Source organism: Amblyomma mixtum, chromosome 1 (genome assembly GCF_055824585.1).
Source record: "Amblyomma mixtum isolate Tamu chromosome 1, ASM5582458v1, whole genome shotgun sequence".
NCBI lineage: Eukaryota > Metazoa > Arthropoda > Arachnida > Ixodida > Ixodidae > Amblyomma > Amblyomma mixtum.
Genome location: NC_143012.1, coordinates 71,987,445 through 72,010,230, shown reverse-complemented (window position 1 = coordinate 72,010,230; position 22,786 = coordinate 71,987,445).

Here is a 22,786-nt window from a genome sequence, read left to right as displayed (position 1 = left end):
ACCGCCAGTTCTTAAAATTTTAAAATTAAAACAGTTATTAAAGCTCCAGTAACATTGCATTGTGTTTTAGAATCTTTGCCCCGTCTTTTGTGGCCGCCGCGGTGGCTCAGTGGCTATGGTGCTCGGCTGCTGGCCCAAAAGACGCGGGTTCGATCCCGGCCGCGGCGGCTAGAATTTCTTTGGAGGAGAAATTCTAGAGGCCCGTGTGCTGTGCGATGTCAGTGCACGTTAAAGAACCCCAGGTGGTCGAAATTTCCGGAGCCCTTCACTACGGCGTCTCTCATAGCCTCAGTCGCTTTGGGACGTTAAACCCCACAAAACCAAAACCAAACCGTCTTTTGTAGCCCAGCTAAGGTTTGGACGCTTTAGTTTCTTCAGATAGTTTACCGCCTTGAGAACCTATAGCCTCTAGAACTAAGTAAGAGAAGTAGGCCTCCAAATTTCGAAACTTTTTTTATATCTATTTATTATCGGTGGAGGCGCAATTCAATTAAGAGGCCCGTGTGCAGTGCGATGTCAGTGCACGTTAAAGAAGCCCCAGGGGCTGGAAATTTCCGGAGCCCTTCACAACGGCGTCCCTCAAAGCCTGACTCGCTTTGGGATGTTCAACTCCATAAACCATAAACCAATGCAAACAGAAAGGATCAAAAAGAGAATAAGCTGTCCACCAGCGCATACCATTTTATAAAAGAGTACTCGAGATGACGCCTTACTCGCTTTTTACTATCATATAACGGCGCCCCCGCGGTGGCTCAGTGGTTATGGAGCTCGGCTGCTGATCCGAAAGACGCGGGTTCGATCCCGGCCGCGGCGGTTGAATTTCTTTTGAGGAGAAATTCTAGAGACCCGTGTACTGTGCGATGTCAGTGCACGTTAAAGTTACCCCAGGTGGTCGAAATTTCCGGAGCCCTCCACTACGGCGTCTCTCATAGCCTGAGTCGCTTTGGGACGTTAAACCCCATAAACAAACCAACCAACTAGCTATCATATAAGGCATCTTTGTATATATATAGAGTGCAACACCTCAGCCATGGGGCGATTTGCTCAAAATCCTCCTGCGCGAATAAAATCATCGAACAAAATATAAAGTCACCCCTGTGCCAAATTTGCGAAAAATGCTAGCGCTTCCTCATCCTGAAAAGTGACCTTACTTGAATAATATGAGATCTTTACAGCTAGTTCCTTTTTTTTGTTCAGTATATCGCTTTAGTTCACGCTGTTTTATTTCTGCACGCCATCTCACCCTCTCCTGTATGAGCCTGAAGAAGGCTTACACAAACAAATGAATAAACAAATACTACCATAAGACCAGCCATAGCGCACGTGGCGGCCAACTGATGAAGCTTGATGAGATTCGGATGTTTCTGCAGAACACACCGTCCGGCTCTCTCTTCAGAACTTTATAATGAGGAGGGAATGGCCAATAACACGTGTTCCTCGTACCGCCAGGCTTGGCAAGCCGAGCGCGCATTAGCACCAACAAGAAGTTCGCGAACACGATGGAGCGGAAGTGTGACGGGCTATGCTCCCAAAACAGCCTCCCCCAAAATCTAACTTGCCTGTCGCGAGCTGACGCACTTTCTAACACAGTCTTTTTTTGTTTTGTCTTTACAGTTCGTGAGAATCGCGAACAACCTCCTTGGTTCTTGCTGAACACTCAATCCACTTTGTACGAGCCAATCTCTGGAAGGAAAGACGCGAGAACTTACGAGCCGGGGCGTAGCTTTCAGCTTTGCCTTCCTTATTATGCCGCCGACCATTCTTTGCGCGCCTGTTCTTCACCTCCCCCCCCCCCAACCTCCACCCCCCCCATATACATCCAGCTATAGCATGAAGCCCTCTAATTTTGTGAATTGTCGTTTTTTAAACACAGTTATCTCATGTTTTGTATTAGTGTGCCCTTATGTATTTAAGCTTGGTTTCAGCCTTCAGACCCCCGTAAATAACCATTTCAGGAACACTGTAAGGTTCGAGAATATTTGGTCAAATGTTTTAGGGGAATCCCCCAGGGTGGAGTAGATTTGTAATAAGGGAGTAATTACTCATTGGCATCCACCCGAGCGCAGCCATACGGCTACAGAGGAAAGCTATACAGCTTTCTCAGAAACTTCGTAGTTAAAGAAAAATTCGTCCTGGTCCGGGGTTCGAACCCAGGACCACCGCTACACCGGAGCAGTCGCTCTACCAATTGAGCTAACCAGGACGGCAAGCTTATGGTAGGGCGAGATCGAATTGATCAATAACTCGAAGTGGGAACAGTGTTGGTCAAATGTTTTAGGGGAATACCCCAAGGTGGAGTAGATTTGTAATAAGGGAGTAATTACTCATTGGCATCCACCCGAGCGCAGCCATACGGCTACAATGGAAAGCTATACAGCTTTCTCAGAAACTTCGTAGTTAAAGAAAAATTCGTCCTGGTCCGGGGTTCTACTTATGAGAATTCTACTTATGAGAATTTTTGAAAGTGTTCGCTGAAACACTCGGTATAGTTTGTACTATCGGGGACAAAAGTGGTATACTCCACGCGGCCGCAGCCGGAGCAACGGAAAACTGCGGCATTTTTGCGAGCTAAAGCACGAAACATTGAAACGAGCCAAGCGATATGCCTGCTGATACTTAAGGTCACGCATTAGATGTCTCAATCCCAGATGCCGCCTGTAGATTGCGGTGCAACGCAGTTTTTCGTTGCTCCGGCTGCCGCCGCGTGGAGTATACCACTTTTGTCCCCGATAGTACGTGCGACCGGTTTCAGGCACATGGCTTCTTATGTACGTCATGTCGCCTTGCTTGAGTAGTATTTGCCCGTGTAACCGCACCCTGGTATTAGTGTGTCTTTATTTTCTTGAGGCAGGGAGAGATTGTAGGCAATATTCAATTCTTAAAAACGCCAAATGAACAAGGGTAGGAGGGACGCCTCCGCCCGTAGAAAACGTTTCACACAAACACCTCTTTTCGTCTCGGCAAAGACGAATAGAGAACACGAGACCACTTGTGAAAGCGTTGGCTAGCAGACTAGAATTTCCGTGCCATCCCTTCATGCTGCTTTTGTTCTCCTGTGCTTGGCGTCGTGTGTGACAACTAGAGCAGCTTACGGGTGTGGGTTCAATGATCTGACTTCTACATTTATTTCTTCTTATTTTTGGAGCTGCCGTTAGCCTTTTCACAGAGTAATGTGTTCCGTTTGTAACTTTTCATTTCGTTGCGCGTTTGATGTTTTACTGTGTAAGCAATGTAGGAGCCATTGGACCGAAATACTGGCGTGTATCTCTGCGTGGCCACTGAGTGAAGCCGCCTATGCCTGCAGAGAACAGAGCGCGAGCGGGCCAAAGCCCAAGAATCATGCCTGACGAGGGGCGAAAGGAAAAAACCTTCATGGGCGGAGGTGGAGCGGAGGCCACAGCGACGCCCTCAAGCGAGGGCTGAGTGCGGGGATGGTGTCCGAGGAAACAAGAAAGAAAAAAAGAGAAAGAGACAAAAGAAAGACGGGAAGAAAAAAAGAGAAAGAGAAAAAAGAAAGAAGGAAAGAAAAAAGAGAGAAAGAGAAAAAAGAAAGAAGGAAGGAAAAGAAGAGAAAGAGAAAAAAGAAAGAAGGAAAGAAAAGAAGAGAAAAAGAAAAAAGAATGAAGGAAAGAAAGAGAAAGAAAAAAGAATGAAGGAAAGAAAGAAGGAAAGAAAAAGAGAAAGAAAGAAGGAAAACAAGAAAGAAAGAAAAAGAGAAAGAAAGGAAGAAATGAAGAAAGAAAGAAAGGAAGAAAGAAAGAAAGAAAGAAAGAAAGAAAGAAGGGAAGAAAGAAAGCGGCGCCGAAAGCGAGCCCGCGTCAGCGGATCTTGCAAGCGAGGGCATGTCATCGGCTGATGCAACGCGGCACGCCAAGGCGGAATGTGTGTAAAAGCTGATGAAACCCCGCCCTTTTTAGGGGTTCGCGAGCCAAGGTAACGCTCAACGAGTGACACACCACAGCACAGACAACACAAATTATCACAGGCAAACGGAACAACGCAAAAATAAGCAAGAAAGCATATTCACTCGCACCAAGGTACAAGCAAAGTTTAGACTAGCTGAACAAATCAGTGGCCTCCGAGCTTCGCAACAAAGGTACAGTCTTTGTCAAAAGTAACCAGGCTGCAGGTTTTGCTTCTCATTCGTATAACAGAGCCCTCACGGCTTCCATAAAGTTCCATAAAGGCTTCCAAAGAGGCTTCCATAAAGTAAGCCGTGAGGCTTCCATAAAGTTCAAAAAGTTCATTGAAGGTGAGAACAGGGGTTCTCCTTACCATACAGAGATTTAGAGCTTGAGGGCTGTCATAGTAGCTTTAATATACGACTGAGAAGAAAAGCGTGCAGCCTGGTTACTTTTGACAGTCTGTACGATTCTATAAGCTACGCTCGGAATAAACAACACGCTCAAACAAACCACGCTACGACAGTCGAGCCTCTACGCAACACATATGACAGTACCTCCGGTTTCTCAGCCACTCACGCCAGGTACTGCAGTCTCGCTGCCGGTAGCCCGCGACGAAGGAGCCGGGTAGGACGTCGCTCCCGCCGAACGCGTCCCGTCTACGTCTCGGCGGCGACTAGTCCGCGCCGCCGGAACCACGAAGTGCGCGCGCAGTGTTACCGCGCTGTCATCGCCACGCGCTGCTCGCTCGGCCTTTATCTAGCTGCAGGCAAGTTCGCACGCATGCACGCTGCGCTGGCGGCGAATGACTTGACGGAGATGCGCGATGGTGCGGCACTCGGATGCACCCGTTCGCAACCAAAGCGCGCAGAATGACGCGGGCTTGGCGCGCGCAGCCTGTTGCTTCGAGCCATTGGAGGCAAGGCCCCACAAAGCATGAAAAATCATTACCTAACCATCAAGCCAGCCAAAGGAAAGCGAAGTGCGAATGGAGTGGATTTAACGTATGAAATCATGATCAAGCCGTAAAACCCAGCCGCAGTAAAGTCGAATTAGTTCAACTTTCAAGTAACGGATGCTGCTAAAACGGAAGATCGTCAAATATAAAAGCATCACATGGAAAAGTATCACTCGAAGCGCACATTCTGCTCGCTCAGTTAATCGCATCAGGCGATCTGAACGGCTATCAATTGTTTTGCTTCAGCCAAAAACACTACTGTTTTTTTATACCAGAAGAAAGAGCAGCTTTTTCTGCCCAGCCAACCGACAACCTCTGCGTGCGTACATAATACTTATCCAATAGTGGTAAAGATTTTTCATTGGTTTCCTTCAAAGCCATCTACGAGATGTTTATATGAACGTTTACTTATGTTTTCACCGGTCATTTCGTGCCGGTTTTACACTTTCCCACTACTACCGTCATAAATTACTAAATTCACAATTTCATGAGGGCAATTCAACTCTTCCTTACTTACTGACGATGTCTTACATGCTGCAGTGTCAATGAATATGTTTATTCCTTCTAATGAGAAGTCGTTTAAGCGTACACTGTTTACTTTCGTGTTATGCTTTGTATTAATGCCATGCGTTTTGCCTGAACTACACGTTGGGTTTTGTTTTTGCGCTTTGATTTAAATTCTTTTCAGTAATCAAGTCTCTATGCTTTCTGGGTGCTGACTTGTCTCGTGCTGCCAAATGTTGTCAAATATGGCGGCAGCCACCCCGTCAAGCTGCTCTTCGAAGCAGCTTTTTTTGCGGCTGCTCCTTTCCTTGTGCCGAGGAAAAATACAGGTATTATTATTATTATTAAATGAAGTGCGCCCGTGCGGAGTGCCATTATGTCAACGATACCATGAGTCCCTCCCTGCTTCTCCGCTTCCTCATCTCCTTTCAGCTGTACGCACCTTAATTAAAAGGTAACTTTGGTTCAAAACGATTAAGGAAACGTATAGAAGGTATCATAGAATTTCAGAATCGCTGGCGATTTGCACGAAACCGTATTTCCAGGCTTTATATCACTCTTTCCCCGGATCTTTTGAGTGTACCCCCAGGTTATGATTTCAAGTCGTATAAAATGGAAGGGAAGTCTGTTTGGCTTCAAATAAAAAGGAAGCAGAGAAACCGAGCTTAAAAATCAATTGCGCTGGCCCGTGGGCACAGAAGCAAAAGGTTCCTGAGGGAAAACGCTCAAAGCGTTTTAAGCGAGAAAAAACAGTTACCGTTTTCCTCATGTGAGCCAAAGTTGTGTATTTAACAACATCCACTCAGGAAGTTTTGTTTTTAGTATCTAGCAGGTCTTCAGCAAGACTGACGCGAAATGCGCATTTTTGGAAGTTTTGGTGAACGAACTCTAAAGGACGAAAAAATAGGCGAAAAGCTTTCAATCTCCATGAGCTACGAGACAAAGGCTATTCTGATCCGGTAAGCGTTAGTTTTGAGAACGATTAATAGAAGACGTTATGGGACATTTTGGCGCAACGTTAACGGTAAGAAAAATTGAAGGGGACACTGTAGCTACACCTTAAGGATATAACGCGAGTGTTAATGAGTTAATGCCCATATATTCGGAATTGCTTGTCCGCAACTTTGCACTTATAGGTCCCTGAGAGTGCTCCTACCACTCCTTGCGCCATGGTGCAGCGGTTAAGCGATGCGCCACTGCCCTGCGATGGCAGGTGCTCCCAACGGTGGGCATTGTGCGACCCATGTTGCTGTTCCCGATCAACCTCTCGTCATCCACCATTAAGTTAACTGCCACCTGCTAAGGCAGTTAGTTTGCTCACAGTGCGGAGGGTAGGTTGTGATGACCCCACAAGGTTACGTGACCTATCTACGTTGCCAGGTTGGCCATCTAAGTCGCTTCTACGGGGGCCACCGTACGCCACCCTATTTACCGCTCACCACGCCGACAACGTCGACAACAGATTGTCTGGGTAACGGTACCTCTAACGCTATAGCGTTAAAATGTCTTACACGATAGGCAAAATCAACTTTGGAGCAGAAAAAAAAGGGTGGCGGGATGTGGCACTGTGCGCTTTTCTGATCGTGAACAACGCGCTTTCTTTTGGTCAGTTTACCTGAGACGTTGTGTGATTGAATCCAGGTGCCATGACGTTCAAGCAGTGACAGTCATTGAAGAGAAAAATTACTGCAGGCACAAAATTTCTCTTGCACCTCCATGGGCGACCTGGTCGTTCATGTGCTTCACCCTGCACATTTTTTTTCTTTTGGATGTTTGCGTTTTGCGCTAAACGAGACGAATAAAATGGCTGAAAACCAACTAGCCGATGAGTTAACTCATCTGAAGGACCTGGTCGGGGCGCATGGGAGATGCAATATTTGTGTTGCATAAAACTCGGTTAACGCAGAGGCAGTCACGACCGATAATAGGAAGAATGCTCTTTCATCTGACCTTAAGTGCAGTTTTTTCGGGTGTTCTGATTTTGGACCTTGACAAGCTGTCACTTCATCTCACGTTACTTGGCGGTAACCGCTGTTTGAGATTTTTATGTTTTATTCTGTTTATGGCGATTTAGCGTCCCAAGGCGACTCAGGCTATAAGGGACGCCGTAGTGGAGGGCTCCGGAAATTCCGACCACCTGGGGTTCTTTAACGGGCACTGACATCGCACAGCACACGGGCCTCTAGAATACGGGGCCGTCGCCTCCAACGAAGGCCGGAATTGAACCCGCGTGTCTCGGGTCAGCAGCCGAGCGCCATAACCATCGCGGCGGCACTTTTCATTTTCTCTATACGATCTGTTGTTTCAATTATATTTGTGACGTTATACCGAATCTCATAGCTTGTCCTGGTTCTCCCTGATCCTAACTGTGTGTCCCTTCGGATGCTGGCATTAAAGCAGGTTTAGGTACCGCGAAATTCTAAGCACGCTGTGACTAGCGACCATCGTGCTTAAGGCAATATGCAGAATATTCGCTGCTAGTGTCCAAGCATTTCTTTAAAATCCGTGCAGTGGCGTGGCAAACCTCTGCGCATCATTTTCTCACGGATATAGTTTAATTAAAAGTAAAAATTTGAAGCGATTCTAGTAGAAGATAACGTAGTTTAAACGGAATGAGCTATTAACGAAGTCTTACTGCGTTTGTGAGCATTGAAAAATCTCCTCTTCCTCAGTGGACGCAGTTAAGGTGTTGGCGATTACGACAGGTGCGCATGACAGTCGTATAGTTCATCTAAATCTAAAGTTGTCCCAGTCTTGTAAGGAAAGTTTGTAAGGAAAATGATATGACCCTTTTGTCCTACCATTGGTTAATGTAACAGTCAATTTTCCATGTCACCACCCATGTTGCGGTCAATATTGTGGGGATTAGTTCATATGATCCGCAGGCCAATTGCATTATCTGGAATTCAGGTGATTGGAAATACGAATATCCTCTAGTGGTCGCTGCCTTGTGCTTAAGTTTCCAGTCAAGAGATGGCGCTAAGAGAAATTGGGCGGCACCATGTCACATTTATATATACTTTGTCGTCGGGCTGCAATAATGCTTCTCTTGTCGCTCCTATGTTGGGGGAACGGGATTCGCTCACTCTTCACTCCAACAGAATAGGTTCCACGTAGAGTTATCATCGGTTCATGCGATGAACAGAATTCGAAGTGCTCTATGGGACGATGCGACCTTTGGCAACATAAGCGTCGTTCACATGATGCATTGTTCATATTACCACTGGGTCGTGCTTCACGGGAGATGTTGTTCCGGAACAAACAAGTACAAAAGCAATTTTGGAGGGCTTTGGACTCTCAAAGGCTTACGGCAACATCCAATATGACGAAGAGGCGGAAAACTGAAAGAGTCATCAGGCCACTCGCGAACCCATCGAAAAATGACAGTATTGTTTAGCAACTCACTCACTCTCTTCGGAGGCTTCGTCGTCTGAATTATGCATATCGTCCACATATAAAGCGTCCAGTTTCCTCCGGCAAGCGGCGACGATTCCTCTCAAGTTCAACGACCACGCTTCAAGAAGGGCCCATTGAAACTTGATAAGGTTACTTGATCGGGAAGCCAACGTAGTAGAGCATAGCGCAGATGTAAACAAACCGAAAGAAAACGCCAATACAGACAAAAGAAACAAAACAAACGTAAACACGAGCATTAGGGGGGAGGGGGGAGAATGCATGCCGTTGGCAAACATGACAAGCGTTTATCTCCTAAACGTGGCCCCAGCATGCAGCGGTAGCACGTAGCGGTTGCATCAATGACCGTCGTCTGCATCCATAACGCAAAGAACATAACGGGATCTGCGCCTGGCATGCGCCCAGGGAAGCACTATATGGCCTCCGGGAAGCCATCGCAATCGTCTAGTATGACGCAAAATACCGGATCAAGTGACGTCGTAGCGTCTTACAAGCAAAGAACACAAAATACAAAGTTAAGAAAGAGAAACCGGATGAAACTGAGCGAGGGAGGGAGGAGCCGCTCTTTTTGCGGTTCAGTCGCCGTCTGTCGGTAGAAAGCGATATGTCTATTGTTTTCATTGTTATGGTAACAACAACTTTGAGGTCACTGCGGTGACCCGCACTGAAGCAATGCAAAAGCAAAACAACCACATACTATATCGACGTCCGTGGCTGTTCTGACGTCCATGTACTATATCGACGTCCATTACTATTTTGACGTCTAAGTGTACTTTTTTCGCGTTGAATTAATTCACTAATTACAATTGATCAACCAAATTTTTTCCATGGCTACATTTTATCACACACTACCCCTCATAATCGCACTTCAAAACCTACAGCATACCAATTATATTAGGAGTCACATCATTATTGTTACACCTGTATTATGTGTCGTTTTGTTTTGGAGCTAAAGAGCGAACTGAACAATCAGCGGCAGGGATGATGCATATATCTTCAGAGAATGACGTAATCGTGAGGACAAAATTAAAGCGAAATGTCCTTTCGCGTTCTTAAAGTAAGAATAACCACAGGCAGTCGAAACGGCGTGTCGAGACTGAGAGACAGAGCACGACGACCTCTCTCGAGGCTGTTATCAGAAGAAACAACCTGAGTAAAAGTACCGCTATAATTGCGTGCATCAATGCACTCCGGCGAAGCAGATGGTGTGCAACTGGCAGCAAAAGAAGAAATTAATTTGGCGGCCTCGACAATCGCCTAAAATGCCTCAAGGTATGAGGCGATGTCCACGTTCCACCTGTTGGCAGGAACCCCAGGGGAACCGACGGTGAAGCCACGCTAAATTATTTTTTTTTTTTCCCTCGAACACGCATCCCGGAAACTTTTCCTGCCGATAGTACAGTCGTGGACAAGCTGACCTGAAATAACAGAACGGCACCCAAAAACCAGCCGGCGGCTTTACAAAATTGAGAGAGCAGGAACGAACATCGAGGTAAACACCAACACTTGTGTGCTCACAAGAGCTCCAGGGTCGGCACAGTGGATTTCAGGGGAGCCGCAAGAGCTGTGCAGTTGTGGCGCGTCATTGAATCATATCCTCCCGATTAATCCCAGACCACTATCTATTAAATATTTTTTTTAAATCTTTGGTTGACTACCAGTTACACTTTGTTTTACCACCGTATCTTCCCCAGATACACCAGTGAATTGCCTTACAGATAGAAATAAGACACGCAGCACTCTTCGTGTATCTCGTTGTTGGTTCGTGTTTCCGTTGTTACATGAAGCCACCGCCTCGTTTTGTTGGTCTGCGTGATACCAAACTACCTTCTCCATGGCTGGGCAAGCATTTAAAATTATAGCGGTTTCTGCAAATATTCTTCTTTCTTCAGAAGATTATAGTGGTCCTTCATTGCCGCTACTTGGCATCGTGGTTACACTGGTTGGGAGAAGTTGACCCCCTCAGTGTCTTAGAGTGAGTCTTGCCATGGTACCGCCAACAAACAGTGTTAAGCTGCACGGAACTATACAACGCCGACGACGCTAGAAAGGAAAGCACAGATCTACGTACACTGCTTGTCTTCTCGCGTCCCGGACGAGACCCGACGAAATTAGTTCCACCAACGTGGGCAATTTGGCCTTCTAGCTGTGCTTATGGGTAACATGGAAAGACTACACGGACTAAACAAACAAAGACGCTCTAGTTGCAGACCATAACCACCGTCCTACTGCCGGAGTACTCTCCAAGATGCGGTACTCTGCATTCGGGGAACAGAAGGGGTGAAAGGAGTTGTATGAGGTCAGTCAACCCTCGCAGCTACCCTTAGGCTCTGACTCTGAGTGTGGATACTCATATTTGAGCGAAGCAGTGGGCTTGACTTTGCATTGTTTACGTAAGACTAGAAGAAAGCAAGCATGATGGTGTCGTCGTCTTGCAAAGCCAGTGACCCTTCCTCCCACACGCATTTCCTTCTAAGGCTTCGTTGCTTTTCCCCTTGGTAAAAACTTGCTTGCTGGCTACAGTAAAGACCACGCACTCTATCGATACCGGAACGGTATCTCTTTATATCATATATTCCTGTCATCACACGTTTCCTCATAGGTTTTATCGCTCATACGTTTCCTTTAATCTTGCTTAATTTTTTTGTTTACAGCGACGCTTTTGCCTCTTTTAGGCTTAAGGAAACCGTCGGTTTGTTGACAGATATGATCCCCGTCCCAACAACAAGTTGGCGCCTCTAGGCCGAGCTGGGCGAAAAACTCGCCCACCAGATGCAAAGAGTATAGCCAAATAATCGAGAATCGCCATAATGCGTCGCTGTTTGCGTACGAAGAACTAAAAGTGGGATGTGAGAAATGGACTTTGTACGCCACGAGCAGCGACGTGGTGGCCGGGAGGTGTGAACGAGGTAGCATTTCGGCGGCGGCGGATTTCGCTCGCTCTCGCCGCCGAATGCCCAAGTATGAACGAGCCGCACCGGTGCGGAATCTGAACGCAAATTGTTCTTCTGAGTACACTTCGGCAGGATTCACCGCTTCGCGAAGTGACCTATCTGTTGAAGGATACCGGCACACTTCATCGAAAGCACATTCACAAGCACGGTTAAAAATTGCGTGTAGTCGCCCGGGTAGAGGTCAGTCCACAATGTCATTTTCTCCCGACTTTTCCTCTGTGCTCACGCCGGGCTTGCGTCCTTGCGTCGTGTTTTGCCGCACGCGCAAGAGCGCGGAGTCACTTGTAGTAGTAATGAGGTGAAGCGCTCCTCCAGGTCCATAAGCGACGAATAGACGTACGAATGCATCTACCAGCTGCCGTACTCAGAGGATGCACCAAGGACGAGTTTGCTTAGGGCTCCTTTGTATGAATGCTTCCAGATTGACGTGACGGGGCCTCACTGAATTGAAGGCTTCCTCACTGAGGTAAGGAAGCTTTCAGAGTTTGGGGGTTAGTGTTTAGACGGATCGGCAGCTAGCATGACGATGCGGCAGCAAATTCCGGCGATGCGGAACCTTTTCAGTGGAGGAGAAACGCAGAAGGCGCCCGTGTGAGGTGCGGTAAATGTGCACCTTACAGAACCTGAGGTGGTACAACCTAATCATGAACCATTCATTATGCCGCCTCTCAATCGCCCCTTCATCTCTTCCTCAGGCGGCGTTGAGGTGTCCAATAAGATTAAGAGAGTTCACCTTTCAATTCCTTATGAGCGCCGCCGAGATGGCTCAGGAGCTATGGCACTCGGCTGCTGACCCTAAAGACGCGGGTTCGATCCCGGCCGCGGCGGTTGAATTTCTTTGGAGGAGAAGAGAGAGAAATGAATTTTAATGAGGGAAAGGTGGAGAGGTCGGCCGGTGGTAACATGGCCCTGGCCTGCTACTCCGCACAGGGGAAAGGGAAGAGGAGGAAAAGGAAAGTGCGAATGAAGGCTGATGATGGCTTAATACAATGAGTTTCACGGGTGATATCTACACACACACTCACACACACCACACTGGCTGGCACTCGCATCGCGGTTAGCAGACGCACATAACTCATAAAACTGGTGTCTGCAACACAAACACCGACACATGTCATTAACCATGTAGGTTGTGCACAGGCAGTCACAGACGAGTATCCAGGCCTGTTTCACACAAAAAGTTGAGCAGGGCCTTTATCACACGCCACCAATCAGAAGAAATTCTAGAGGCCCGTGTGCTGTGCGATGTCAGTGCACGTTAAAGAACCCCAGGTGGTCAGAATTTCCGGAGCCCTTCATTACGGCCTCCCTCATTGCCTGGGTCTCTTTGGGACGCTAAACCACCATAAAGTAAACTCATGAGTAATTTGATGATGATGATGACGGTGTCCATAGGCTTAACGGCACATACCAATGGCGGGGGATTGGCCAGGGTGCATTTCTTCATAGGGCTCTCTTCATCCTTCACTTCTCTTCCAACCGCTTCTGTCACCGTCTTCTTCCAAAAACATAATCATTTATTAGCTCACATATGATCCCCAGGTGGTCGATATTATCCTGGAGCCCTCGACTACGGGACATCTTTTCCCCTTTCTTTTTGCCCTCCCTCTTTTATCTCTTCTCTTACGGTGAAGTTGAGGCGTCCATCAAGATTTGAGACATTTACTGCGCCATTTGATTTCCTCAAAAAATCCACCAATTTACACCTATTCACGAGTCGGGTTATGAATTGGGCGCTCACAATGTCACTAACACCTGTCGCTAACATCAACTGCGCAAGCTCAGTATCAGCCGGTGGTTTGTTATTAACCCATGGAACTGGAGGAGGAGAGACGCGCATGCGCAGGTGGATGGTATAAAAAAAAGGTGGATTGTGAAGGTTCTATGCGACCAATGGGGCCATTGTTAATGTGACAGTTCGCTCACATGACGCAATAGTCATATGATCGACTGTTCTCGGAGGCAGTTCAGGGCCAAATCGAGAAGTTATTCGGACCGGCGGCGCATTCTCAGTGAGTGACAGCAGCATTTGAGGCAACGGTAGGGCGAATAGTATGTAGCTCGATCAGCTCACTGCCTAGTCAGTGCAAGAATGAGAAGCATTGTTTACCAACTCGCGCACTCTTTTTGGATGTGCTGCTTCTGAAATATGCATTTCGTCCACACAGATTCCTCTCGGTTCCCAAAGGAAAGCAAGTTTCTCAGCAGTGCAATGCCCACGCTTCAAGGAGGAGGCACTGAAACTCGATACACACCTTTATGAGACAGCCTACGAAGAAGCGCATAGCGTATGCGTAAACAACTGGAATGACAGTCGGCACAATACGAACAGACGAAGTAAACAAACGCGGGCGAAACGGTCGGAAATAGGAAACAAAAAATAGTCATTGTAGGCCGTCGGGAAATGTTACGAGACCACATCACCGAAATGCGCCCCAGGGCGACAACAACAACACGGAAGCGGTTCCATCAATGGCCATCGTTTGCATCCATAATGCCAGGAAATCTACGGGAGCTCCACCAAGCGAGCGTTTGCGGAAGCACTGTAGCTCTGCGACGGCCGGGCTGGAGAGGCGCGACGTGCTCCAGAGTGCAACGCAGCTTCAGGTTCGAGCGTGGCAACATCAGGTTATTACGACCGTCTGGTGTGACGCAGACTACCGGATCAAGTGACGCTGAAGCGTCTTAAGAGCAGGGAACGAAAACAAAAGAACTATACATTGACCATTCGACTGCTCAGCAGGAACAGTTCACTGGATAGCTTTCCTGGCGGCGATGTTTCCACTGCTATTTGAACACGTGTGTTTGACTTTGCGAGCACACTATTCGACCGCAGTAGCGATGGCCCCTACTGGTGCTTTATGAAAGCAAAGAGGGCCTCGCTGCGCGTGCCTGAAGTGCACTCAGAGGAGGCAGATGGTCTACAGTCGGCAGAGAAAGTTTCCACACACCCGTCTGTACGGGAAGAAAATTATTAGAACGAAAGGCCAACTGCGCGAGGTACAGCTTATGATTTAGTGTCGGTTCTTTCCTTTGACCTTCAAAGCCTAGCAAGGCCAAAGTAGTACTTAGTCATTCTGCCATAGCCATTATGTACACAGTGTGGCATGGGGGTGTATCCAATGAGAAACTAGCATGACCACTGACCTGTGTTCATGTGACCTTTGACCTTGACTTTTTACCTTTGACTTGACCTTTAGAGCTGAAATTCGCATCGCCTGATGTGGCATCATGCGATGACGTAGCAATGACGTCACACCAATCTTCGCAATAAATATCACCGACTTTGCTTTTGGTCGTCTACTAGGTTCAGCTGGGTTGAACCTCAGCCAATTCGGAAGGTACGGGGGGGGGGGGGGGGGGCGTGAATGCTCTATCTCCTGTAAAGAACAACTAGTAATTTTTTTCCAGGACACCCCTACATAAAACGTTTGCCGAATTCACAGTCATAGACAAACCAAACCGAAATAACGAAATGGCAGTCACAGGCTAAACGTCTTCGAGTGTGACCTGGAGAACAAGAAAAAAACCACTATCGCCTGGCATCAGAACGAAAGTGCAAGCAAGCGCGCCTGGTTCAGCACGACGGGTGTGAGGAATGTAGGGAACAGGTATCACAGTTTGAGACGCCTAAAGTCGAACGAAGAACGAGACGAACACAGCGATGGCCGTTCTTCGTCCTACTAAGTCTACTACTAAGCGTCAGCAGTCACGTGTTTGCCGTTATCGACTATCTTCCTGCGCTTCAGAATTATCGGCGCCTGTGAGGGCTCCCTCCGTGGCTCGGCAATGGAGCCGGATGAGTCGACATAGAAAGTGCTCGTTAAGTGAAAAACGGCCACTTTATGCAGCCACACACAAATGTGAGAAGGCTCCCAAGGCGGCCGAATGCGCCGAAAAGGCTGCTGAATAGCGGGCGAGCGCTATGGTGCCTCAGAGAAAGTAGCGAGGAAGGCTAAACGCAATACGCTGCCGGAAAAAAAAAAGAGGAGGTGAACAGGGCTGCATGTGAACTCAGCTACCAGTATTGTCTAAGTCTGTTGCACAAATATAAAAATTGAGTTAGAGCTAGCGTACCCAATGGGCGCTGAAACTCCCATGGACGTCCGCGGCATATTTGAGACGCCCTATGGACGTCCAGTGGAGTTTTGGTACTCATTGGGAACTGCTACAAGGATTTTATATCTTAGCCCATTTATCCCTTGCTTAATGCCTTCCTGCAGAGTATGTCCCAGGTGCCTATCCACTGCAAGACTGCTCCTTTATTGATAGCTACTTATAATACAGGCGCAGAAAAATGTTTTTCAGGAGTTCAAAGGGTGCAGCAATTGTGTAACTTTGGTTTTTGAGGGAACGAAATGACGCAGTAACTGCCGTACATTTCGGTGGACACCTCAACCGCGCCGTAAAGTAAGCGATGAAGTCGGGAGCGAATGAAGGAAGATAGAAACCGGTGGCGCAGTGGACGGCTCCAGAATAATTGCGACCTCCTGGAAATCTTTAACGCGCGCTGAAAAAGATCCCAAAGTGGTAGAGATTATTCCGGAGACCTCCAGTACAGCACATATTTCTCCTTTGCTACTTACACTACCTCATTCCCACTCCCACACTCACTTATTTTCTGTTAGTTCACTCATTTACTTGGGGAATTGTGGCAATTAACAAGCATTATCACAGCAGCGCCGCTCTGCTCTAAAAGTAACATAGGTGGCACTCTCGTGGCGGCGGTTATATCCGCTGGTTCCTGTTGTAGTCGTTGCACGGAGCCACCAACAGCTTTTGTTCGTTATTTTGTAACTTCGGCTCAGCTTCTTTATGACTAGACGTACCATCGGGGGCAAAAGTAACAAGCCCCTGTATCCCCCCCCCCCCCCCCTCTCTTCCAAGTTCCGGCCCGTGCCACTTTGCGTAGTGGCACCAATTGACAAACCACTTCTAGATTCGAAACAGTCACACTGCGCCGGTCTTGACACTAGAAGTGTTTTGTCAGGTGGCGCCCCCATGCAGAGTGGCACGGGCTGGAACTTGGATTTGGGGTTTGTAAGTTTTGCCCCCAATGGTAAATTGCAAGCTAAAATGGCCTCTTCTTTTCATTTTATTTTTTTGCTGACTAAAGCGGCCTTTGGTAGGCGCTACTAGTCTACATGGTTCCACTACATTGGAAAAGTTGACCGCCTCTCTCTCTTCATATCAACCCCTCCGCTGTCTCAGCAGGCAACGAATTCCTCCATGCTGCACGAAACAGCTCACAGCGCTACCAGACCCCAACGAAGGGTAACAAGAGGATTACGAGTCTTCTCGCGTCCCGGAGGTGACCCGACAAAATTAGTCCCACCAGCGTAGGCGCCCGACTACTGTAGCTTAGTTGGTGCGTGGGACGAAAAAGATTACATAGGCGCACTCCAGCTGCGGGGCGTAATGACCGTCTTACTACGACAACCCACTTTAAGAAGCGACGCTGTGAGTTTGGGGAACGCAAGGGGTAAAAGGAGGACTAGGTCAGTGACCCTATGCATCTAGTATTAGATGTAGGCTGAAGCCGAGTACAAGGACACATATTTGAGCTCAGCAGCTAGCCCCGTTTCTCCTAGTTGACGTAAGCCTGGAAGCGAGCAAGCGCTGTGGTGATGTGTTTTGGGAAGGCAAGCGACCCCCCCCCCCCCCCCTGCCTTCTTCCCTCCATCTCAACCTTTTTTCCCCCAGGGCTTTTCTCCTTGGCCAGGGTGGCGCAGCGCTTGCTTTGCGACATCCTCTTTCGGGAAATTTAGGCGACCTTGAGGAACGCTTCAACGCGAAAACCGCGGGCTTGGTAGATTAGTGCAGTGTTTACATGAACTGAACAGAGTGCGGGTCAAGTCGACTATTCGAGACGGGTTTAGCTGATTATTCAAAGGGTTTTAGGATGGAAAAGAACGAGTCGTCCTTTACTCTCTTTCTCTATTATTTTACAATTTTCTTAAAAAGACGGGCTCCAGTCGAGTTTTATCCAAAGCATGCAAACGCTGCAAAGGTCGAATTTCCACAGCTCTCTGCCTTCTAACGGGGTAGGTCTCACAGGAGGCCACTTATTCTATATATTCGGGCGTGGTGACTCGGTGTGTACGGCTTTCGGCTGTCGAGTACGAGAAGCCTGACACCTTGAGGGAGTTTGTTACGTATTTATTGATCTTTTAGCGTACGCAACCGAGAGAGTCATGGTGCAAAAATGGTATTATTCAGGGCTTGTTGGTGCTATTCCATCCACGGTTTTACTTTTGTTGCACTCTCATTTTCAATGCACGTAGACCCTTTCATCCTTTCCCTTTCGCCCCTATCAACTACCAACTACCAGCTTTGTGTTCTGTATGCCTTCGTACGTCCAAAAGTTCATGCTGTCCACAACAGATGGAGCCATAATGACTAGAACGCACCCACAGTCGCTTTTTCGCGGGCATTTTATTCTCACAGTGTGTAATATAAATGTGCTTGAAAGTAGAACGAACGCTATGAAAACAAAAGGAAAAGCTGCATACGCTGGCAAACAAACGCGAGCTTCGTCATACCATCTTACCGCTCAATATCAATTATCGGTCACGTAAGACAAGCTATGGAGTGCTCACTAAATCACAGTTATAGCGACGTAATTTTAGAATTACAGAATTCTACATTCCCACAAGAAGCAACTCACAATATAGAGTGAGAGCTGGTTCTTGCGGGAATGTAAACTTCTATAATCATCCAGTTCTAGTTTACAATGCTTGCTAGAACGGCAATCGTATGCCATGCGTCCTCAAATACTTGGTTTTCCTTGTGGTCACGTTTTTGCTAGTCGTCCATTATTCCATCGGCCAGTTTGCTCGATGTTGTGTCTATCGTATCACAAAAGCACCGTGCAGCCAACGCCTTGGTTACACTCCTCAAAAGTCTCGGGAAGGAACCGCAGTTTACAATTGATAGCGAGATGCATGAAGTGGTAAGGGAGTACGTCTACTTAGACTAGCTAGCGACCGTACATCTGAATCGCGGGAGCGAAGTAAATAGAAGAATCAGAAATGGGTGGAGCGCATAATGCAGGTTCTCTGATATCATGAATGGCAGTTTACCAATATCCCTCAAGAGAAAAGTATACAACACTTGTATCTTACCGGTACTCACCTACGAGGCAGAAACATGGATCCTAACGAAGAGGGTTCAGCATTTAGTTAAGAACAGCGCAGCGAGCTATGGAAAGAAAAATGATCGTTGTAACGTTAAGAGACCGTTAAGAAGACCGTTAAGAAGACCGGAAGAAGAGACATGACTCTACATGTCGCCTCTTGAACAGGTTTGGTTCCACGGCCAAGACGCTCACCTCCTCGAAGGCTATTGGGTGGTCGGCGCGCTCGCAGTGTTCGGCGATGGGGTTGGCTTCCGAATTCATTAGCCGGACGTCATTCTTGTGTTGCCTTATTCTTTGGGGGCGGTTTTTTGTTTCGCCGACGTATGAAGCCGGGCATTTGGAGCACGAGATTTTGTAATTTTGTAAAAACCCAACCAGACGGACCTCTGTCGAAGATGTTTTCGTTCAAACCACCTGGGGTTCTTTAACGTGCTCTGACATCGCACAGTACACGGACCCTCTTGCGTAAACAGCCTCTGACAGAGCGGGATATTCTTTATTCAGAGAAACCCCGCTTTGCCAAATGGCATTTAAACATGGGAGGTTACAACTTGGACAAAAACAAGTCTTCATTAGTACAGCACACTTGGTTATAGGAAATTTGTTTCCACTGTGTCACAATTCGTGCCAAAAGTGAATTACGCACAGGTGGGGAACTTCAGGCCAAGCCTCTCCGGTTTCTCTTTTTTCCATGGCTGTTTTGCATCTTATGTGCCTTTTTCAACTTACTTTTCTTTTTATCCCAGCCGTGAACTTCCCGCGACATGCCGGCATGTCAGCCACTTCAGCTCGGCGTTTGCCGAGTGCGCCCGGGCGCGTCAATATTTGAGAACTTCGCCAAATGGCTCCCGTTGCTCGCAGAGGTCTCCTCCCCTTACAAAGCTGGCAACGGGAGCGAGCGCGCAACAAAAGGCAGAGCCAGTTGACGCCCCCATGAATTGTTCATGCCGACGTCCGGAACGACAGGAGACGACGAGGATCGCGAATGCAGTTCGCTTTTTGAAATTCTCCATACGAGCCTTTCCCCCTCCCCCTATTCTGCCCCTTTCTTACTTTCTTACTTTCTTCATTCTTCATTCCCCTCCGAGAGTAATACGATCGCTCATATGAGATTCTGCGTAGAAATGCAGCCATATGTGATGGCATCATTTCTGAGAATTTCTGAGCTGCTGCGGCAATGCTGTCATTGCGAGCTTCTTTATCTCACCCGGCCGCTTATTTCTGCCGCCTGCTGTTAGGCTCACTTTCTATTAGAATCCAGTCCGTTACCCTTAACGATCAGCGGTTATCTTGGCTGGCTGGTTGGGCTCAAATAAAATGGCACATACCCAGTGCGGGGGAGTGGCCAAGACACAGGCGGTGAACTGCTGGAAAGAGGGGTGTTTAGCGGTTATCTTGCCTGCGCATAACATGCCCTGCCCAAGCCCGTTTTTTCTTCTTCATTTTGACTGGGACGTCATATCCCCGCGTTTCTTCCCTGACACACTTGTGCTGTCTTCCTGTCTCGTTACATTACAAATATTATTTTCATTTTCCTTTCCGGCTGCCGCGGTTGTTGAGTGGTGGTGGCGCTCCGCTGCTCACCCGAAGGTTGCGGGTGCAATCCCGGCCGCGGCCGGGATCGAACCCGCGTCTTTCGGGTCAGGTGCCGAGTTGCATCACCACTGAGCCATCGCGGCGGATGATTTGATTGTCGACGTGGCGAGGAATATTACGTGATGAGAATCTGACGAAAAAGACAAACTTGAAATCTTCAGAGCAGGACTGTTATTTCGCTTTGATTATGGATGTCACACGCGCGCTACCTGTACTTATGTTACTGTGTAAATAGATTACTAGTATATTAATTGTACCTCTCTCTCCCTACCCTTCCTGTCTGTCCCCTCATATGTTTAGTTTAATTTCTCCAGTCTGCCTGGTATCGCTTTAATTCCGCTGCCCCAGCTCAGGGGCTTTCCGTAACGATGAAATATGCCAGGGCTACGAAAATTTTTTTCCTTCCTTTTAACTAGTTTTGTTGCGAAAGCAAGACTACGCGAGTCGCCGAGCCATTTCGCGGAGCCGAGGAAAAGACATACTGCGCATGCCCGAGGAGCAGTGACGTCACACGGCGCACAGCTGGCACGCCGCCGCCATCGCTGCGCGGGTGACTCAGAGGTGCCGCCGCCGTGCTCGCCAGTTGCGCATGCGCAGTAGCGGCGCATAGCTCGCGTGCCGGGGCCGCCGCCGCTGCCGCGCGCTCTCCATCGCCTCTCTCTCTCTCTCCTCGTTGCTTTTGCAATCCTCCAGGTTTAACCAGAGCTAAACCACTGCCAATTTTAAATAAACCACTACTACTACTCTTAGTTTTTTGTGAGTTTTAATCTGCACCTGTATTAACATCTCTGCTTCCCTAAACTGCACGTTAAAGAATTAAAAAAAAACATGGTATTGAGTGATTTTGAATGAGCGGTTTATTATTTTGCTGCCGGATGGTGCGCGTAAAAATTTTCTGCACAAATAGAGGGGCAGAATTCTGCTGAACACTGCAAAAAGTATTTATTTTACTGACTTCTGCTGCCGCTAGGGGCGCTGCTGAGCGCAAAGCACTCGAGAGGAAGAGGAGGAGGGTGATCCACTTCAGGCGACCGAGAGTGCTCGCTTCGGTAAGCTGTCTTTGTTTTTCTACGCTTAATGACATTCATTACAACACGGCTGCTTCTATTGTCCACTGGAGATTACTGCATTGCAATAAAGGCACATTGTGCTTCTTAGGGGAGCCTTTAGCGTAATAATGAGCCTCGTATCAAGCTCGTTGCTTTGCATTGCTAGTAATAAACCTGATGCACGGAAAGGTTCAGTCTTCCTAAGCGCTACCACGACTATTGCTGTGTGGTGATGAATTACCCTGCTGTTCGACAAATTCTACTGCTGTTATTTTGTTGTGGTTCACTTCTTTTAAAAAGCAAGGTCGTGGTTAACATTCTTTGTCAGCAGGCATCGCCGACCACGACTGAACCATCAAATTATGGCCACGCTAAACATCAGGCATTCTGCCCGTGTTAACTGGCAGTAGTCGCTGTGCGTTAACCTTAGTTAAGGCTTCGTGTTTCGCTAAGTGGGGTTGGTGCAGCATTGTTCAACAAAATATGCGTCATAGGACTTTGTTGGATGTTTCTGAAGGAATACCGACTACAAAGCAGATAGTTTGCGTTATCTCAAGATGGTGCGCTCTTCATTTGCACTATCTATTCTGATTAGGAGTTTTCAATCGGGATAATTGCTTTGTAGCCTTTGTATATTGTACATCTCTCCTTTTTATTATCTGCGTCTCTTCCCAGAGCTATTGGCTGAGAATTGTTTGGCAGTGTTTGATGGTCGTATTCTGGTTCAAATTGAACAAGACTGAAAATTGAACAAAATATGGGACGGCTTTTGGTCACGAGCTCGAAGCCTGTGATTTTTAATGCCGATGGTAGCTAATCGCGCAGCCGCGTCTGCATTATACCAAAATACGCTATCATATCGGGCTCGCCTCCTTTAAACATGGCTTATGCAGTTAGTGTATTATTATAAGTTTTGTTATTTTGTTTTTCTCGCAAAAAATTAACAGGCATGTGGCTACTCTACAACGTAATTTGTTACCATTTTCACAGCAGGGTACGCATGAACATAACAGGGGTTTTGAATTTCTCTCGATAACTAAGAGCCGCCCCCTTGCGGATATACGTAGGCGCATGTACCGGCCATTTTCCGCTGTTAAAAGATACGAAGCTCCCTTTTTGTCCTTACTCATTCCAGCCCAGGTCAGGGTGCAAAAGTGCTTGCATTTAGATTATAGGATGCGAGTCGGTCTAGCTGGTTATTTGGGACACGGGTAGAAACAATGTGCAGGAACTGAGAACAAGGACGCGAACTCCGACGGTCGACCTCACTA